We start from the raw sequence: 20,156 nt of genomic DNA, 5'->3' as shown, positions 1-20,156 counted from the left end.
ACCTCCGCTGGCCTGTCCTGGAAGTAGACGAATTTTCTTTTGCAGTGATGTTTAAAAAGCTGTCATGTTAAAAGTCTTCCAACGAAATGACGTTGTGTACATCTGGTAAAAAGATTCTTCAGGCATGATTTTCCCCACGTTTAAATAAGAAATGCACCTCATATTGTCCAAGGTACTAGATGGGCACTGATAAAGTAAATTCACCAACGAGCGCACATTCTTAAGGGTATGAATACGTGGGCCTGCCCAGCTCAACTTCATTGAAAGTACGTAATCTTACTATATGCCAAACGCGCCCTCAACAGAGGAGATACAGTTTTTTTAGCTGTTACATACAAGTTAGTCCATACGGCGCGTATTACAATCCATTGTACAGGGAACACCAGACGAATCTGTTCCAAACCGTTGATTTAAGAAGAAACCAATATATTAATCACAAGAATCGTGACGCTGAAATAACATGCACTGCCTCCAAGAAGTTCGATAGTCGTTTTGTAATTAAGTTGTTTTACACATAGCGATTATTCTATTCTAAATTTTAATTGAAGCTTCAAACGATCCTTTGGAGTTGCCGAAAGCGCTTAGACAACGAATTGTTCTACCAGACAGATCAGATGTTGCTATGATTTCCTCGGTAACCACACTGAATGTAGCTGCAGGATCGAACAAAGAAATTGTCACAATAAATACCACAGCCGCTGCTCATAGCTGGTGTGAATCCTCGTGACAATTCGTCATCACCATATTCTTTTGGGAAGGCCAGGGGGAAATACTATTAATACATGGTCTAGCAGAAATCCATTTGCCAAATGAGCCTCTGGTGGACGGGTCTATAGCCATCACTGAATCTATTAGAGAGTGGGCTGGTGTATTACATAAACGACTGGACGGGCACACGGTGATAATTATCAGGCAGGCCTTCCAAATAAAATCGCCTTGGGTATGTACAATATATACCATGTAATGAATAAAAATCCAGGCTATATCTGATTTCGCGCGACAGCTACTCAAGCCTATATCAATTTGTACAGTATGTAGGTTTTTGTATTTCTCGCAAGTCTCATCTCAAGATCGATGAAATGTCCATGTGCTGTGTCAGCAAGTTTTAGAAGCGTGTAATAACAAATAACTAAATGCAGGTAAAACAGCACCCCCCCCCCTCGGCATCACCACCATCACCACTAAACTGGCTTTATTACGTTGAGATTACGCGGGTTAACACAACTCTTGTCGCTAATTGCTGAAGTGTTTGAAATGGTAATGAGACAGACGGGGCAAACACCATTTTGAAAAATGTTGTTGAAACACTCTGGATTTTGTTTTGAATTGACTGAACTATGTCTACCCGGAATCACATCAATAAACTACATTAACAGCCTACATGTAAAGCTGAGCTGAGTACACTTGGCGGCTCTTGTGCTGACTTTCAAACCTGCACTTCCACTCTTTTATTGATATTAATGATAGTGTGTAGGCGGGTGTGAGGTTTACACGCAGCGCTTTCCGAAAATATAACAGAATGTGAACGACTTAAACATTTTGATTTTGGTAAATTTGTTAGCTCTTGTATTGGTGAGTATTCATCATAGAGAGGACGACTGCAGTGTGTTTTATAATGGGGGTTTTGTCGGTTGCCGTTTTCTGGTCAGTTTATGAAAACGTGATGTTGTCATCTTTATTTGTCAGTGTAACGCTAAAGACCATTCTTGATCGTGCAACCGATTTTCATTGCTTTTACTGTACACTGCATTGAGCTCATTTTCTGATGTTTGAATTGATGTACTGATTCAAACAGTGAAATATTACTTCAGCGTTGTAGCAATCAAAGCATCGATGCGTCGACGCTTATATATTAACTGTTCGCCAAGAATGGGAAAGAACTGGGTTCACGAAAAAATTACTCTGGGGCAATTTAAAATGTTTGAAATGCTAGAGGAAAGGGGTCAAGGAATTTCCTGGAGCCATTGTTGTTGTTACGTCAAACAAGAACATGAAGAAGAACAACAATCTCGCAACATGGAACAATGCCATTCATCTCATGATAATGACAATATAAAAGTCAGTAAAATTTGATGGTTACTTGCTCCTTTCTACGAATACATTTATCAAATAACTAACCAGTGCTTTCCTTTCCTTTTCTTTTGAAACAGGTGAGTTGTCTCGGCAATCATTCTACAATGCCAGTAATGATAAGGTAGGACTGCAGACATACAATATTCTCTCACTATAACGGTATCATTACGCTTGTAGGAAATTCTTCTTTAATGTGTGCATCGGTTACACTTTGCACATTGTATAACGCCCCAGTTGAGTCCAATAAAAATCAAATGTTGTGTTGTATCTGGTCCACAATCGCCAATGATTCGTTTGAATGCAATGTGACATGGTTGAATGTACATGTAATGTACCAGAAGAACTTGATTAACAGTGTTGCTAACAGAAACAATTTGGCCGCAGATCCATCTCATGATCTTCACCGATCCTGGCAAAGTCATCGCTATGTCTGCAGCGTAGACAGTTAAATATCTTTAGACGTTCCATTAGGATCGGAGGTTGAGTCTATCATGTTTACTTAAGTCCTCACATGACAGACCTGTCCAATTATTCATCTAATACGGTCATTTTTTTCCCGCTCTGCGCCTGGTGTCCATTTTGGCAGAACGTATATTACCTCCACTACGAGGCCCCAGAGCCCTGAGCGGCTTCGGGGTAATTGATCATGCCTTTCATGCGCGCGACTTGTATCAAATCTAACTCTTTCAACATGTGATTAGTAAGGCAAACATATCGCAGCTTTGAAAGCGGACTCGAACATTTTGACGCGAATATCAATCAGGTTGTTGATTTGTTTAGCCTCGATTTGTAAACTTCCAAGTGGTTCTTTCTCCTTATTCCAATTCAGGCGAAATTCATCATCAGTGGTACTGGTCGTTTCTATTGTTATGTTGAATTCATGTAGATAGTTATTGCAATGCTGGACTCGTTTCATTTTCAGATAGTTCATCATTGACATTAATATCATTTGACCAGCAATCAGTTAAACAAATAACAAGCAATTGGAAACGAGAGCGAGCCAGGTCATTACATTCACGTTATTACGGACGTTGCTCCAATAAGATATGGAAATGTATGAAGTATGTACCATAAACAATCGTTAAAAAGTAATTTCTTGTCTATCATCTTCTATTAATAGCATTATGACGTTAGATATCTACATTTACATGCACAGCAGGGCTGCACACGCATCTCTAGCATCAGTAATTAGAAGCAGTGGCTACTTGATCCATAACTTAGATATGAAGTTTCGCTCTTATTTGGAGATCGTTCGAGCGGGCATATAGTTGGAACGAACTATCGGCGGGTCTGAACTGCTTGTAATATGTTATATAAAGACGTATCATTGGTTTCGCTCTAAGGGATCTTATCCCCTCTCCCCCCCCCCCCTCAATAAATCTGGTTTAAGAGCAAACGCTTTCCTGGAAGAATGTAACTTTTATATGAATATGAGTACAAATAACCATAACAGCGTTTTTACACTGCTTCAGAGCTGTCACGAATAAAAAAGCAAAGCCTCTTTTTGAATTTTATCGCGGGCTTAATTCTCATATGCGACGCTGTAGCCCAGGTATCTTAACTTAATCTTTAGCTATTTGTTCTGCGATCGTGCACCTCATTTTTCTTCAGACTTCCATTACCACAGTCAGGAGACTGTAGTGGCTTTACCATAATTGATACCTTTCATGCGTGCGACGCGGATTAAATCTACTGCTTTCAACATGTGATTAGTATGGCAAACATATCACTTAGCCTTTATACTGTATTGTTTGTATCCGGTTGCGGCAATATATCATTCGCGACACAGCGCCGAAAGAAGATTAAACTGCGATCACTTTAACTTGTTCTGACAGTGGGAGAGAAATGAGGCGGCAATAGATCTCGATTACGTTCCATTGAGATTGAAACTAAGATATATCAACAGTAAAAATTAGCTTCAGTAGGCCTAGTCATCTTTGTATAAAATAAAGGTCAGTTTCCGCAAACGCGTTCGTGGAACAGATTATTTTGTTTAATAGTAATATCATGAAATTGTTCAATTTTATTTTGAGAATTTGATCCTAAAAACAACTTTAAATCTTATATCAGGTTCACAATGCAAAACTACAAACTTTATTTCAGTAAATGTGGGTGTCTTTATAGGATTTCTTGAACCCGATGGTAGGGCCTTTTTGCTGCTGTCACATGCGACATGTATGATGTGACCCTGACCGTCCGAGAAGTTGACGATATCGAATGTGAATATAGACATTTACATGAAAACATGACCGATCGTCTTGTTTGCCCTCTGTGCTGCCATCTGTGAGACTATTGGGTACACATCTAATTTAACACCTGTCGTGATATGAATAGCTAACCATATCAGGTGTCTCCATTTGTGAAATTTATTTTTTCGGCGACATTAATGTAATTATTTTCCATTAAAAAAAAACATCGGGTTGTAACTGGTGTAGCATTTCGGAGAAATTTTCCATCAATATAATGCAGTTTGCCGACGGCGAACTTTTCATTCAGCAAAAAAGTCTGAAGAGTTTCCTGGTGAAATGTTATATTTTCAAAGTAAACATGCACTTTAACATTAAGAAATGGTGGTATGACCTTAAAGACTTCGAAACCATTCGAGTACGGGCTCCTAAAAAAGCTGTATTCGCCTTTTAAAATCTTCATTTTTGCAATTTTGATTTAAACCTGACACTTTGAGTATAATGGCTTGTTTGATGTCTCAGCATACAACGGAATACTAACCTTTGCCTTTGATGTGATACCAGGCTTTAGGATATGAAACGACTCTGTTGACATCACTCTATGGGTTATTAATCTCCCTTCAATGTCATAACGATTGCTTCCTTGCTCTTGGCATAACATCATTGCATCCTATGATAGCTTGTTAGTGCCTTGTCACTGTAGTATCTCATAGTACCAGTGGTAATATGATGGCAGCATTGACATTTTCGAGTGCTTTTTTGATGAATAAAAAATCCATACACCGATACTTGGATGTGACAATGATCATGATGAAGTAACGGTTGGCATTTGCTTGTATAAGGAGATCCGGGAATAATCCCGCTTCATGCATCTTCCTCAGGCCCAAATGGTACTATGCGGCTTACAACAGAATATGATAAAGCACTTTATAGATTTTTATCTGTTGAAACAGGGTTTAAGGTTGTCATTTTCATCAACGAAACAGATTAAATTTTCCCGTTGACAGGCAATTCCGTGCAAAACGGATGCTTCCTGGGAGTAAAGTGAAGCAAACACTTCATGCGCTTTCCTTCAGTGGTTGAAGCATGTTTAAACAGGCCACCATTTATTGTATATTTTGAAAGCGCCAAGCTTTGTGATTTAAGGTATTTAAGAATATTTTCGAGGCAGGTCCGAAAGGAGAAAAAAATATGCAAATTGGGTGGCAATTTCATTATAACTCTCAAATTTTGCGGATCTGATATGGATTCGTGTACGGAAATATTTGGTGGACTATTTAAACCTATTTGCCACTACCGCTATATCTTCTAAAAAAATCGGTCAATTAAAAAGAGTCGTTCAAGTTCTATCCAGAATCTCATCAAAGTCACAAATCCTGATACCGCCAGCTTTATTTGAAACCACATTCCGCCGCCAGATTGCCTGTCGCAATAATCATAGTCGTCATGCTGCGAGTGGTTAGCCTCCCGGGACCTGAGTAATACATCTTCCTTGAATCAGATTAAGAGGCGTCTTTATCTCATCCATAACATAGTTGTCATGCTGTCAGTTGCAGGTTTTGCTGAATCTTGGCAGTCAATGCCCTCCGCGGTTTTAGTTGCTCCTTGTGGCAAGAACGGTGATGTGATGTTCGACCTATCGACAAGCATGTCGGTTACTGCCTAGAACACGATGATACATGTACATGTGTATAGTATTCTTCTCTGATTTTACAGTGTTATTAGAAAAGACCGGTAGCTAATGTACTTGAATGCTAGAAATAAAACATTTGGCGTTTAGATTGCTTGACCACGTAACTCTATTGAAGCGATACAGGTTTTGTGACACCCTGTAATGTCCATGACATCGTTCCCTTATATAATGCCAATATCAGGCGGCGCCCTGAACATTAATCAAACAGTTTCCCTAGTAAATGTGTCTGTTGAGTAATACTTACTGAGGACACCAATCATCGTGATATTGAGTCACTTGGACAGGTTTACCGAATCAGCAACAGGCGCAAAGGCTCAATTCTATTTATGACGCCCTGTCGCTGCGACAAAACTAATCTCGGCCCAAGTGGCTGCACAACGCGTTTGTCAGGAAAATGGAAGTATCGCTAAAGGCCTCAACCGCACTAGCGTCTGCTTTTGATTATACGAGACAAGACACGCTGCCGGTCGCAGCGGCAAAACCCCCTAATGGAATCGGTCCTTGAGCTCTTTCGCACAGCTGGCCCGCATCCGAATTTGATTCAGGAAAACCGCGAGATGAGAAATCGCGAAATCGCGAGATGAGTAATCATAATTTTCTGAAAATACAATGATTGTGGGCGATGACCATGTGTTTTTTATCATTTCTTGATAGCATTATTGCATATGCAGCTGCGTGGAAGTTAGATTTGGCGATGTCTGATCAAAGTAGCTCCCAGTCGAAGACGTCACTATTATCGCAGCTGATATAATGCAGCTACTAAAACATCGACGCCCCAGTCGACCATAGGCACCATCATTTTGGCGAAAACTTGAAATAAAGCATTTAGAACTCTTTCAAATCGAAGTGATTGCCAATTTCAAGGGCAGGAGTCTAGTTTTGTGTCCAGAGAACAGTCTCCCATATTTCAAGTGGGCTTTTACTTCATTTTTGAAGAGATCTGATTGCTTTAGGATTTCAAGTTCTAGCAAAAATAGTGGTGCCCTTAATGGATTGGAGCGTCGATGAGTCACCAGTAGGCCCTAAATACAATTATTCAGTTTCGATATTGGTCTTGTCTTTTGCATGTACATGTACATTCATACGAAACTGAATAAGATAATTGAAAGTATGTTAACTAAGACTATTGGATCAAGCATCTTATCGGGACTTCGGACCTGGGAAATGACTCGACAGTCTCTTCAGCGACGAATTCAGAAGGCCAATGATACCATGGTGAAAACACTTACGCAGTAAAACGCGGCTATACGTATACGTGAGGGTTACACTAGTTACGCTTAATCACGCCTGAAGTCAGTCTTTTGGCCAGGGTGCATCTATCTTGAACTAATCACCTGTTGATCTTTTTGCCGAAAGAAAGATTTCCTACGCAAATTATGAGAACAATTTCATGTACCGCCAGTACTATCATAAACTCCAAAATTAACCCAAGTCCCCGTCAGAACATGCCAGAACGTGAAGACTGATTAATGACTCCATCGGGGAGCTAATTGCACTGGCAATGCATACTGTTATCCATTATGTTAGTGTTTAACAGCAAATAGTATAACTAGCAGGTTGCACGCTGAAGTGTATGCGTGAAGTATTTACCTATTTACCCTTCTTTGTTTGCTTATTTCACCGATTGTGCTAGGGGAGACAATGCACCGACCGATGTGTATTCGGAAACTTATTTTTAGCAGTTCAAAAGCCACTTTAATTGAAATGAGGTTACCACTTACTTTTCCAACAGCGACCTTAATGCACTATTTACGGGTACTAAAAGTGTTTCGTACCAAATAGTATTACCATGTTTTCAGATTGTTATAGCTCGTCGTAGGCGCATGTTCAACTTAACTGCTTATTTCGTCCATATAGCTGAGGCAATTAAACGCCCTGATCTTCAAGAAGGAAATTATTTTATCATACTTCAAAGCACTTGAATTAAAATGAAGTTAGAATGCTTTTTCCTTCGATATCAGACCCATTAACAGCGAATCCGTAACGGATTGAATTCAGCTTCTTGATGCAGTGAATCTGATTGAATGCGCTGTAATGTTCGTGCCATGTTGAAAAAAATTCAAGCTACATTTGGTTCTTGGCGATGACTTCGATAATGAGGGTAATACACGTGAAATAGGGTTATTGTACAAAATGGAAAAATCTGTAACAATTCTCATTTTATACATTATATTTTGCATAGTACTGTTCATTCTGTGTAGTATATTCTTTTAACACGCTTGCTTCAGGCACACAACTGCTTTTTGGTCGGGAGAGCCAACACTGGCAAACATGGAGATGGCCGAAACTGCCTCATAACTTTTTAGGCAATTTACTTAGTGATTATTGAAACATTCATAACCTTGAATCATTGCAGTGCACTCTATGAAAGAGGAGCACTCGAACTTTGAACAAATATTTTCGAAGAGGGAGTGAAAACAAATATTCCAGCATATCCAACACCAAAACTCAATATATACGTCTCCAACATTCAGTTGGTGCTTGATTAATATTTCATACAAAACTACAGCCTTGATTTGCTACTATTCCCTTTATTCGAGCACTTACAAGGGCAGTTTTATCTATTTCAAATGTTCCCCATTGGTAATTATATTCGCTATCACCTGCGTCTAACATATTGGACAAACGATGACATGTCCACATACAGCGTATCAGGCCATTGACGAAATAATGTGAAATCATGCGATCGAAAAGTTATATACATATATTCTTATTCATTGAATCAAAATGAAGATACTTTCATTTGGTTATCATGAATAAGAAGCAGCCTCTTGATACAAGTCAACAATAAATCCCAACGAACCTGTCCTTAAGTGTGCTCTTTAATATCTTCATCATGTTCAAGATTGCCATCAAGGTTTGAAACGACGTAATTGCATCTCCTTCAGAACTCGGCTGGGAAGACATTTTTTACTGAATACACAACAAGTATAACCATAGCAACCGAAATGACTTTTGACATCACGATAGAGCTTCTGAAATATGAAGTTGGGATTGAATAATTTTATTACTGCAGTCACGAAGTTACTTGCAATTTTGAATTCCCCTTTTTAATACCATAGGCAATGTACTGTGTTGTGCGTGTAAACCTTCAGATGATTAGCAAAACAACTATTCTGGTAGTTCCTATCGCACCAACTGTGAAATCAGTACTGAAAAATAGTTTTCGAACTGACCATTAATTAGTCGTTCTAGCTATAAAAGGAGTAAAAATAACCATTGAAATGGTCAAGATTTTTTATTTTATAGTTAAAAACAACTAAAATAGTTCTTTTTACTAATTAGTTTTAAAAGTGTAGTTACAGGGGCAAAGTTGATCACCGTGTAAAAGAATATATTGAGGCTAGATTCTGTTACCAGCTCGAAGTTGCAACAGAACAATAGAAGCGCGTATGTCAATTCGAACAACACTTGTTATTCATTCAGTATGTTCGCTTGCTGTAATTCTCCTTATTACTTCAGAACAATAGAAGCGCGTGTTTGTCGATTCGAACAACACTTGTTATTCATTCAGTATGTTCGCTTGCTGTAATTCTCCTTATTACTTCAGAACAATAGAAGCGCGTGTTTGTCGAATCCAACAACACTTGTTATCCATTCAGTATGTTCCTGTACGACACAACTAATTACAACTGTTACGCAGTGAAGCATTTCAGAAGGAGCTAGCTAGTTGTTCTCTCGCCTTACAGTTCATACTAACATCGGATGTTTTTGATTATGAGAAACGAGGTTATTAAAATTGTCAAAACCGTAGACGACACACTTTCGGCAGTCTAACAGGCTTTTCAGAACAATTCTTTAATAGCTAGCCTACATATGTAGTACCATCGCAATATCTAATAGATTTTCCAAAAGCAAACAGTCTTTGGAATTTAATTAAAATCGAAGGAAATGTTTATGATATAAGTAATCTCAGGGTCAAACTGTTGATGATAGTGTGGTAGGACACAGCCAGTGAAAGTAAAGTTTGTTTGCCATATAGTATCAGTAAGAATTCAGTCTTTATGAATTCTTGGTATCACCTACCGATGAAAGAGCCAGCTTAGGCCTATGAGGCACTCTTTATTTCTTAACCCCTATCTCAGAACGCCAGGCACCTGGCAGAAACGCAGCTTGTACCCCTATATTCAACTAGTTGGCTGCTAACCAACCATCCGCATCGGGAAGAGCTACCAACAGTGCTCGAAATTTCCACCTCCCTTTCACGGGACGCCGTAACCACTAGGCCATTGGGATCGGTGGTATATCAGATTGAAGCCAGCACAACACTAAATATTCCTGATAAATAAATCAGCCTGTTTTCATGTTTTCAGAACAAGCCCATGATGATCATGAAAAGCCAATCAACCTAACTTGCTTTGCTTTACCAGCCGTTCACTAACAGTGTCATGAAATCGTCTATGACCCCCCCCCCCCCCATCTCAATGTACGTATCAGTGCATGCAGGGTACATTATTAAAGTTCTCAGTAGCTTAATAGGCATGAGAAAATCAGGGACAGTGGCAATGGCAGAGAGAGCAACCGTTAATCCTCCGAAGATTTATTATCAAGCCGTCGATTTAGTGCATGAATGGAACCTCGATTTACTGGAGGCAGTATATCTTAATGGAGAGATCGCATTTTTGAGAAAAAAACAAACTACATGTACATTACCATAGTTCTTTACGCAGGACTTTTAAGTGCTGTGTATTTTTGGAGTCTATAACATCAAGAAAAAGTTATAAATGTCTGAATGTCTGAATGTATGAATGTATGAGTAAGAGGAGGTAAAAATGCTTCGGTATAAAAGGCTACCGTTGAAAAAAAGCCCGTTAAAAAGGCCACAGGTAAAAGTTAGTAAGCCTAACTCCTTACAATAACATTTTATCGCATTCACTTTTATCCCAAAAATAGGCAGTCCCTTCCATACTCCCTGTCTAGAAACACGCATGGGCAATATAATGATTACCGCTACTGGTCATCATTGTCACTGATAGCATATCTGATTAGCCGAGGGTGTAGCCAGTGTCAGCATACTATTAAGTAATTAATCGGACGAGATTGTGTTTTGTCTTGTGGAGGGTATTCGAAAAAGCTGGATCACTCGACTGCAGTATTTACTGGACTGCCTATTCCCAAATCCCTTAGCTTTCCCACCATGTGCTTCAGATGCACACACTGGCACTGCCAACATGGATTCCTCGCTCTCAGACTCTTCACCAGAAAAATCACCGGACTACAAAGGTGACAGAGGGTTTGTATTGTTGCTGTAGAACTTCCCAAGTCAACGTGTGAATGATTATTTTACTTAAGCCGGGGCATTTGATTAGGCAGTAGTGATAATGATAGCATGAGGCTGAGTATTGCAACTGTGCTATACGTGAGCGTGGTGATGAGAAACCAATATATACGTTACAATGAATATCATATCCCATTTTCCGAACGATTCCCAATCCAGGCGGTGGTGATCCATGCGTCACAAACCAGTGAATACAGCAGTCCAGCGATCCAGCTTTTTCGAATACCGGTTTGTGGAGGGGTGACGTCAGCTGTTTATCACCATGATGGGTAATGATGACCTCGTCGGTGGCAGTGATCAGTTTCGACGATATACGGTGACGGTTACTTGATTTAAGCATGGTAACCTTCTGTTCGATTTATCATGCAACGCCAATGGAATGCTTTTACACGAAACGGTATAGGCTTTAAACATGCGTTTCTCTGGCATATCTTACGCGTAATAGGCTTATGTAAAAACGACTCAGTCGCCGAAACCGGCAAAATAGCGTCGCCACATGATACCTTAATTCTCAGTCGGTGAAATCAAAATCTGTTCTCGAGAGTTAACATCCTGCGAACAGAAAGTGTTTCATAAAATTCCTTGGAGACTGCGATCCCTCTAAATCGATTTCCGTTTTTCAACACGCGTCCTTGGCACGAACACATTGAAGCAATAGCAATCCCCATAGAAAACAAATTAAAAAGAAAAAGCTGTTGCGTGTCTCCTGTACGTTGACTTGTGTCATTTAACTGTCTCAAAAGCGTGACACTGTCACTCAGTGAATGTCTTGTAAGAACCAAAAAGTTTGGTTTTTTCTGTTGAGAAGTTCACCTGGTCTCTTCTTGCCGACGGCGCGGTTCAGGGGCGCCTGTACAACAACACGTACATTATAATAGACCTACATGCAGTAGGCCTTTGTGTAACAGAGTGACGCACTTCAGCCGGCTAAATAGCGTCGACACAGTACAAACGCATGCACTTGTTTTTCAGGTACTGTAACCTCTGACATTTCTAGGACTTTCAAGAGTACATATCAAATAGTCGTAAAGGGTAAAATAGATTATAAGCGACGTTGTGTACTCTTTTAGTGAACACAAAGAAGGGTATAGGGTAATACAGAATCGTGAAGAGAGGATGGAGAGAGGGATAAATCCTCACAATCCCGACACGCGATGTCAATTCGTGAGAGGAATCACATTCTTCTGATAAATGCTTGCTTTGCTGACGTGTAGCTCAGAAGAGTTTTTATTAAGGATACCATGTTATCACATGTTGTTGATGATTTTGGAGTAAAAGCCACGGAGGGAGAAAGAGTGTGGAACATCGTTTGCCTCTATCCGCTGTGGAAGATTCACCTTTCCTAGACACCTGTTATTAAAACATGCGATCAAATCTCAGATGGTGACGGCGGCAACGAAGGGAAACCAATTCCTCGTGATGAGTAGAATTAGGAGTCTAAGTCCTTGGGGAAACGCTGTCGTGACACAGGTTCCGTATTGGTTTTAGTCTTTCTGAGCCACCTGCTTCCAAAATAACACGCGATTGCCAAATAGTGACACCGGCGAGAAAAAGGGAAATTGTTTTGAACTTGTTTGATGAGGACAGTAGGACTGGGTCTTTAATGAGAAAGAGATGGCAACTACATGATAATCTCGCCTCGGTTTTGTAATGTGTATATCTTACCGAGGCCTTGCCCCCGTGACACCTTGGGGAAACAAGAACTTTCGTGCCAGGCTGTCTATATTGATGAACTATGAAGTCACTTCCCCTAAATTAATGTTTTCCCTCCAGAATATTGTGCTATGTAGTATAGTATACATGTATAATACATACATACATACCTACACATGTATACGTCATAGTGACGGATTTGTTTCTGTTTCCTTTTCGTAATTCGTAATCCCTATCCATTGTTTACGCTTCCCGAACCAGCGGATTCATTGTCTTTTAGCTCATAGATTGCATTCGAAACAAAATCAAGCACCTATTAGACAATTAACTTAGCTAAAGAAGCCGATATGATCAACCCTTGCTCAACTAAAATTCAACGGCTAACCGCCGAATTATGTATTCAACTCAACTCCGATGTGTTGCTGAAATACGACGAATTTAATTTCACCGGTTCGTCTCTAGCTAATGACAGATCTGTCGTATCGATCTGTCTGCCTGCGCTAGCAGCCGGCGATACCTGTTATCAACGACATTGGGATGAATATACTGATCAGCTTACTCACGCTTTGTCTTAATGATCTGTTCTTTTTTCGCCCCGTTGATGTTTCGTCATGAAAACCAACATGTCTACCAACAGGGTTATTTCAGTGACCTATTTTTCAAGGTCACAGAGGCCAAACGCTGTGTATGACCATAACGGTAACCATATTCTTTTCAATGACAACATGTGAATCCAGTCCAACCAGAACACAGGAAACAACCACTAAACGTTCTCTCGAAAACCAAGCGAATACATGTATTATCATTGGAGAGAAAGATCAGAGTCGTGTGATTCACGACATTTCCTTATTCTACGTGCTCTAGCCATCTCCATGACGTTAAAATGATACCCTTACTAATCGAGCCGGACATTATTCAGGCAACACTGAATAATGCATCTCCTTCCCACGGATAATAAAGAACACAGCCATTGGTCCTGACAGATGAATGATCCAAGTCATGCCAGCCTATGTTCTCAGCGATGAACGTATGCTATGGCCATTTCTCTTGCTTGATAGGCATGGAAGTAGGCACGCCGCCATTTAAGAAGATTGCCAGTAATCATCACCTTTGATTCTACCCGCAGTCGTCTAAAGCAAACTCCCGCATAGACCCTGCTGTCTCGTGGATGCTTTGGCTATGTTATGTAAAGTGTCACAGTGATGGAGGCGTGGTCAATTGGCGGTCTGCCACCTCAGATTCGCCTATGATTGCTAGTAGATGATGCAAAGATTAGAAGCCACGACCAGACCAGTATGTTCGAGGTTTGCATTTGGCGCGCGTCAATCTGCATCACACAAAACCCAATAAAATAAGCGAAAAATATCCTCATCCTGAGATTCAGGGTTTTTATCACTCCTGCGTCATATAGAACTTATACCTCGAGAAAAGGCAATGAAAGCGCGTTTGGATTACTTGATACACCGTGCATACCAGTAATTCAATAAAAGAGATTTTAAACACGTTCGATAAAGTTTTTTAACCTTCTTAACTCTTTTTCTTAATGTTTCTTCCTTTTTTTCACGCTGTTACACGGTATAAGGGCACCGCCCACGGCAGTGCGGACGCAGCAGAACACGCGCGCGTTTTCTCCTCCGTGGGTAGGACAACGATCAATGAAAACAGTTGTTTGGATGACTTTGCTACAACGTTGATGAAAGTCCGAAAGTCGGATGCTAGCGACACTCTGATTTGGCGCTTTTTCAGTCCCGACTGCTACAATTAAATGGTTACCTTTTTCATCCACCACGGGTTTGAAATATCAAAAGGTGGAGTGTATTTGAACCCATTTGTTATATATTTTTAATGTGTTTAAAACGTACCTGTTTTATCACACAGTTTTCTACTCAGCGGTTTTCATCAAATTGTATCAACATGTTTTATAAGCTGAATCGAGTGCCTGCAAATATGGAACAACTGCATGCGAGGACATGGAAAATTTATCATTTACGCCTGAAATCAGATAGCAAGCGGATGTTTCGCTCATTTTTGCTTCGCTTGTCAGAGATTGATGTCAAAATTGAATATCGGTGATTGATGATGATGGATTCGATTTAGCATCCCAGCAGACATATGCAGATATCCGAGATAATTGGCGAGTTTTTCTGATTGTAAATCACATAAGATGTGCGTAAGGACTGCTGTACATCCGATAGAGTGCAAGAGTGCAAGTTCATTAATATATTATGCAATCACCATGTCTCCTCGTCTTGCTCTCAAGAATACATCATCTTCACAATCAAGATGATTTTAGATCAATACCAGTAGTATGAAAGTGTTCGCTTTTCTCGCTTTTGTTATTTTTCTCGGCGATGATGGGGCGTTTACTCTTTGTTGTACAGTCAACAAATCTGATGATTTGTTGATATCCTTAGTCTTTACCTTGGCTTTAATTCAATTGCATTCAAAACGACAGCATGATTGTCATTCGTGTAAGTCACAGTGTTTATTCCGTCATTCCAGAAATCCCCCGACAGAACATAGACGATGTTTGCAACAAATTTTCCTTTCTTTACCTTGGCTTTAATTTAATTGCATTCAAAACGACAGCATGATTGTCATTCGTGTAAGTCACAGTGTTTATTCCGTCATTCCAGAAATCCCCCGACAGAACATAGACGATGTTTGCAACAAATTTTCCTTTCTTTACCTTGGCTTTAATTTAATTGCATTCAAAACGACAGCATGATTGTCATTCGTGTAAGTCACAGTGTTTATTCCGTCATTCCAGAAATCCCCCGACAGAACATAGACGATGTTTGCAACAAATTTCGCAAATCTCTCCTTTGTATAAATGTGTCTGGGGACAATGGTGTCCATAACAAGCTTTATATAGTCACAAATGTATCTGAGGTGTTGGAAGTAGGGTCTGTATATAACCAGGGGCTTATACGTCATCATAGAATACGTTACTGTTGGGTGACTTTTTCAGGAATGAGGAGCATTCAAAACCACTCCATCGGCCTCTTATCCGAGCATCAAGGACATTGAGCAGGAAACGAAACTGAGCCACTATAATTATCGTTATTTGACCTACCACGATCTACCTTGACGCATCAGTTGCAGAACGTGTGTCATAATGTCATATAATCATGTGACACATGGTCTACAGCGAGTGGGCTAGGCAGACTATCAACGGAGGTCGACAAAAGGATTATACAACCTTCGCACGGTTCTGAAAAACACCAAATCAACAGAAAGACGACATTGAAGGTGATCTTATGTCATTTGGATTTTGAATATCACAAGACGTCGTGGCTGCCGTTTTCTTTGAAAACTACATCGACATGCACATTATCGTTGTGAAAATATCCATCAAGGACGTTCTAATTACCAGCAATCATGAGACGTAACTAAGCGTGACTCAAAAGTGATGTTGCCTACGTAAGGCACAATGGAGAGAGATTGACACAAAGACGAATGGCATGAGAAACAGAGGAAACTTGACTTCACGCAATGACAGAAGAAGCGGCTGCTTTATGAGAATGATGCACGAGAGCTGCCGTAAAGGATGTCCATAAAGAAGAATATGTTGCTCGGGACTTGCCGGTATTCCGCTATGGGAGAAGAAAAAGGAATATATTGGCGGCAGATAGATAAAAGGCTTTGATTTGCTTTGCTTGATAACAGGTGACGACAAGGAAGGATGCATATGGCTTCAGTCTCTGGCGGCTGTATGTCGATTGTGTCACAAAATGCTAAACCTTGTAAAACTATGCTCGCTTCGCCGAGGTATTTCCTCTAGCTTCGCTTTGCAATGCGCGTAATTCGCCATGACAGGAAAGGATCAACATATCCATCGGATTTGTCGTCCAAAATCGACAGCTTTGAATCAGGTAACATACTCAAATGCCATTAGGTATTGATTGGTTGAATCGATATAGGGAAACAAATAAGCGCCCGCTGAAATTCGCGTCTGTGGCTGATGTTTATCTCATAATTTGTTTGGAGCACAATATCGAACAATAAAGCCACCCAACAGAACATGTTCCTTCATATATCAAGTAGTCAGTAGACGTCTTGTTGGCGACCTATGCTCCACTTGGAGTAAAAGGCTTTTGATCAAGACGTCCTGTGGCCGCTGAGAGCCTTTTTTGTGGACACAGTACCGCACTTATCCGGGGTCTAAAAATGAATCGTCAGTTTGGAGTCGTTTATAGGGATATTGAATCATCGCTCCTTCCTCGACTGCTATGTATCACCGTGATAGAGGCCAAGTTCAATCGTTTTGCTACCGGAGCTGATCGCCGCAGAGACGTGAAGTAGCAAAATGGCGGATTTTATTTCTAACGGGCATGACTTCAGATTATTGTACTGCGCAACCCCTACAAACTTGTGTTGCGAATTGAATTGATGATAATCGAAGTGTGGTCATCGCTGATGTTTTTTAGAGGTCAAACGAGGCGACTGAAACAAGTCGGTCAAATAATGAATAAAATGTCGCCGCTGGCTTTAACCGAGCGAAATATGCCGAGACAGTCACAGACGTCGACATTCACCTCATGTGCTGAAGGAAGCTTGACCATTGCGGGTACAATGGACGATTGTGGTTGAACATTGTGACATTGGGTGATATGAATAAAGACTAGTAAACGATTTTACTTCAGTTTTGTACAGAAAGGCCTAGTGTAAATGTACATGGGGTTTTCAGTAAAAGCAATTGCTAGTCTTTATTCATATCACCCAATGTGACATTTTATGTGACATTTATCAAACTTGTATACACACTGTTATGGTACAAAATCCACTTAATCCTTTCCCTGGCCGGTTGCTTTACAGCTTCTACATGTATATTCTGCTTATTGTATCGTTAATGGTATACAATGTAGTCGAATGGTTTAGTCGTATAATAGTGCAGTCAATGATATCAAGCATTGCCAGGAGTCGTAGCTTAGTTACAGCTGCATGGACAATATGTGCTATGGATCCCAGAAGAAAATTTGAATATTCAGTTGTGACTTAGAAACTAGCAGCCTAATACTTAAGTTTCACCGATCCGAGACCGTTTCTAATTAATAAAAAAGCTAGATATGATATACATGTACAAATATTAGTTGATGCCATTCAAAATGTGCGATCAGATAGTCAGCGCGTTTTCCGATGCTCATGACGTCATGTTCCGTTTTGGCCTTGGTGTCGTTTTCGTAGTTATTATTAACGAAGCGGTCTTAAATCGGTGAGACTAGAGTAATACATGTATCGCTAACGTGTTCGAGGGTCCCAAGCACAGCTAAAGCTATCGTAGCTTAGTTGTAGGTATGGTTAGATTCATGTAGAAATTTTAATAGGAATGAGAACAAGCAGCTGGATAAATACTTAGTGTGTATACACAGTGATCATTACAATCTCGTTCTATTTATTGTATTTTGATTGAGCTGTATAGAATTGATCAAAAAAGATGTAGCCTATGATACGACTTTCCAGCAATCACGAGTGCAAAGATATTAAATCAATAAATCTTTGGCATTGCAATAATTTGAAATTGAAAACGTCACTCGACTCAAGCTGAGTCAAATGAAAAATCAACAAAGCAGAAATGATTTCCAAACGATTTCTTTTGCAATTGGCAAAAACTCCTACAACAATCAATCTTATGGAGTCCCGGCAATATCTCCACCATATTATGCGTTCTAAATGTACACCATTCCATCTCCGCAACAGGCAATCTGGCTAATCAGTGTTCGTTCTCGCTCATTCAACATGACGTAGGGAGGTGCAATTTCCGAGATGAGTACACGTTTACTCGAAAGCTTTTTCTGGTCGAGTTCCGCTCGGCGTGGTAGTCCTTGTCTCGAGTGTTCCGGTCTGACGCCGTTGGATGATACCGTGATTACCAATTGAAAGCCAAGAGGCCTGTTAGGTCTAGTCACAGGAAATCGCCACATGCAAAGTGATTCCACGGATACGTTCTGATGAATGGTAATAGGATATGATAGTTAGCTAAAGATGTGACAAGGTTGTCAGAGAGGATCGCTGTGTAAAGGGCATATATTGAAATAAGTTGCTGACACGCCATTTGGTGTGAGTAACATCTTATTGGTTTAAAGAGTTCATCTCACAACAAATTCCTTGGCATGAAAAAGTTCGCATGGTTTAAAAACTGCACCATCGCCTCTAAGTCGTTCCGGTAGTAATGTAGTTCCAATGGTAATGCGCTAACGAATTATGTCTCTGCGTATGCAACAACTAGGGCTCGCCGGTCTAAAGCATGACCTTATCACCAACACTCTTGATAGCTTCTTCTCTGTACAAATACGATACAAATTGACATTTTCCGGGAGCTTTCTGCCCCCAGTGACACAAATTGACGCGAATTGGCCTGGCGAAGGCGTCGTTGCTATACATGTATGAACGAATTTCCACTCAGACCGCAGCAGAGCGGCTGTCATCAATCGTCGGCGTGGACACCTTATCACTGCCACGTTCTCGTTGATAAGCTCCTACTGATGATCACGTCTCATAAAAAGCGGTCGCGGCACCATCTATTCAGTCTCGTACTCCAGATGGAATGCATTTTATCTGTAAAAGGGGTTCTTGAAAAAACCTAATGCCGAGTCCGCGCAGTCGGGATCAATGGTCCAATGGCACTGAATTAAGCAATGAACGGCTCTCTAGTGATTGTGATGCCTCTGAAGGTTAACGACATTTGAGGCCAGCTCGACGCAAAAGTACTTTTTGATTAGCCTACCTTTACATTTTGATGGATTAAACATGGCATCAGTAATTACAGAATCTGGTCAGTGACATCTTTATGTAGCATTGTAAAATATCCTTCGCGACCGGATTCAAAAGAAAATCTGCCATTCTGTCAGAATCAGGAGAAAGCCACATACATTTCATCTTGGTTGTAATTCAAACTGAAGTCACGAACTCGTCCAGCGTCGTCGAACTGAAAATCTAAAAGATCTTTCCTACGTCTCGAGGGAGAGTATTTCCCATACGCCTGAAGCTAATGGCCCGTTTTTTAAAACAAAGGCCATTAGTGGTCAAACGGATTTCCAAGTGTATTCCCTTTGAACTAGCAGCAGTCTACTGTGTGTGGATACAAAAGTGGCTTGTGATGAAATTGTCGAGTAAAAATAGAGTGTCATCTGTATCAGAAAATGACTGGAGGAGGCAATTTCATGCAGTTGTGTAATTCTGGACTTCTCTCACAAATTGCAGACCCAAGGGGGGATGGTTCAATCGAGGTTCCTCCCATTCATGTCACACTCGCATCATCTTTTAGTACATG

The 20,156-nt window shown here is 40.4% G+C and overlaps 1 protein-coding gene across 6 annotated transcripts in view; it reads left to right on the top strand.

The window, feature by feature from the left end:
* The window catches only part of LOC135487054 (allatostatin-A receptor-like), a 162,748-nt gene that overhangs the window by 12,080 nt on the left and 130,512 nt on the right, over positions 1 to 20,156 (top strand). For 2 of the 6 annotated variants that reach the window (XM_064770426.1, XM_064770392.1), the window contains exon 2: positions 2,151 to 2,194. The exons of the other annotated variants lie outside the window; for them this stretch is intronic. The gene's annotated coding sequence lies outside the window, so the exon portion shown is untranslated. The remainder of the gene's footprint in view (positions 1 to 2,150; positions 2,195 to 20,156) is intronic. 6 annotated transcript variants of the gene reach the window in all.

The sequence above is a fragment of the Lineus longissimus genome, chromosome 1 (assembly GCF_910592395.1).
Source record: "Lineus longissimus chromosome 1, tnLinLong1.2, whole genome shotgun sequence".
In the NCBI taxonomy this organism is placed as follows: Eukaryota; Metazoa; Nemertea; class Pilidiophora; order Heteronemertea; family Lineidae; genus Lineus; species Lineus longissimus.
Note: the sequence above shows the minus strand (reverse complement) of the source record. Positions and strands in the feature narration are given on the sequence as shown.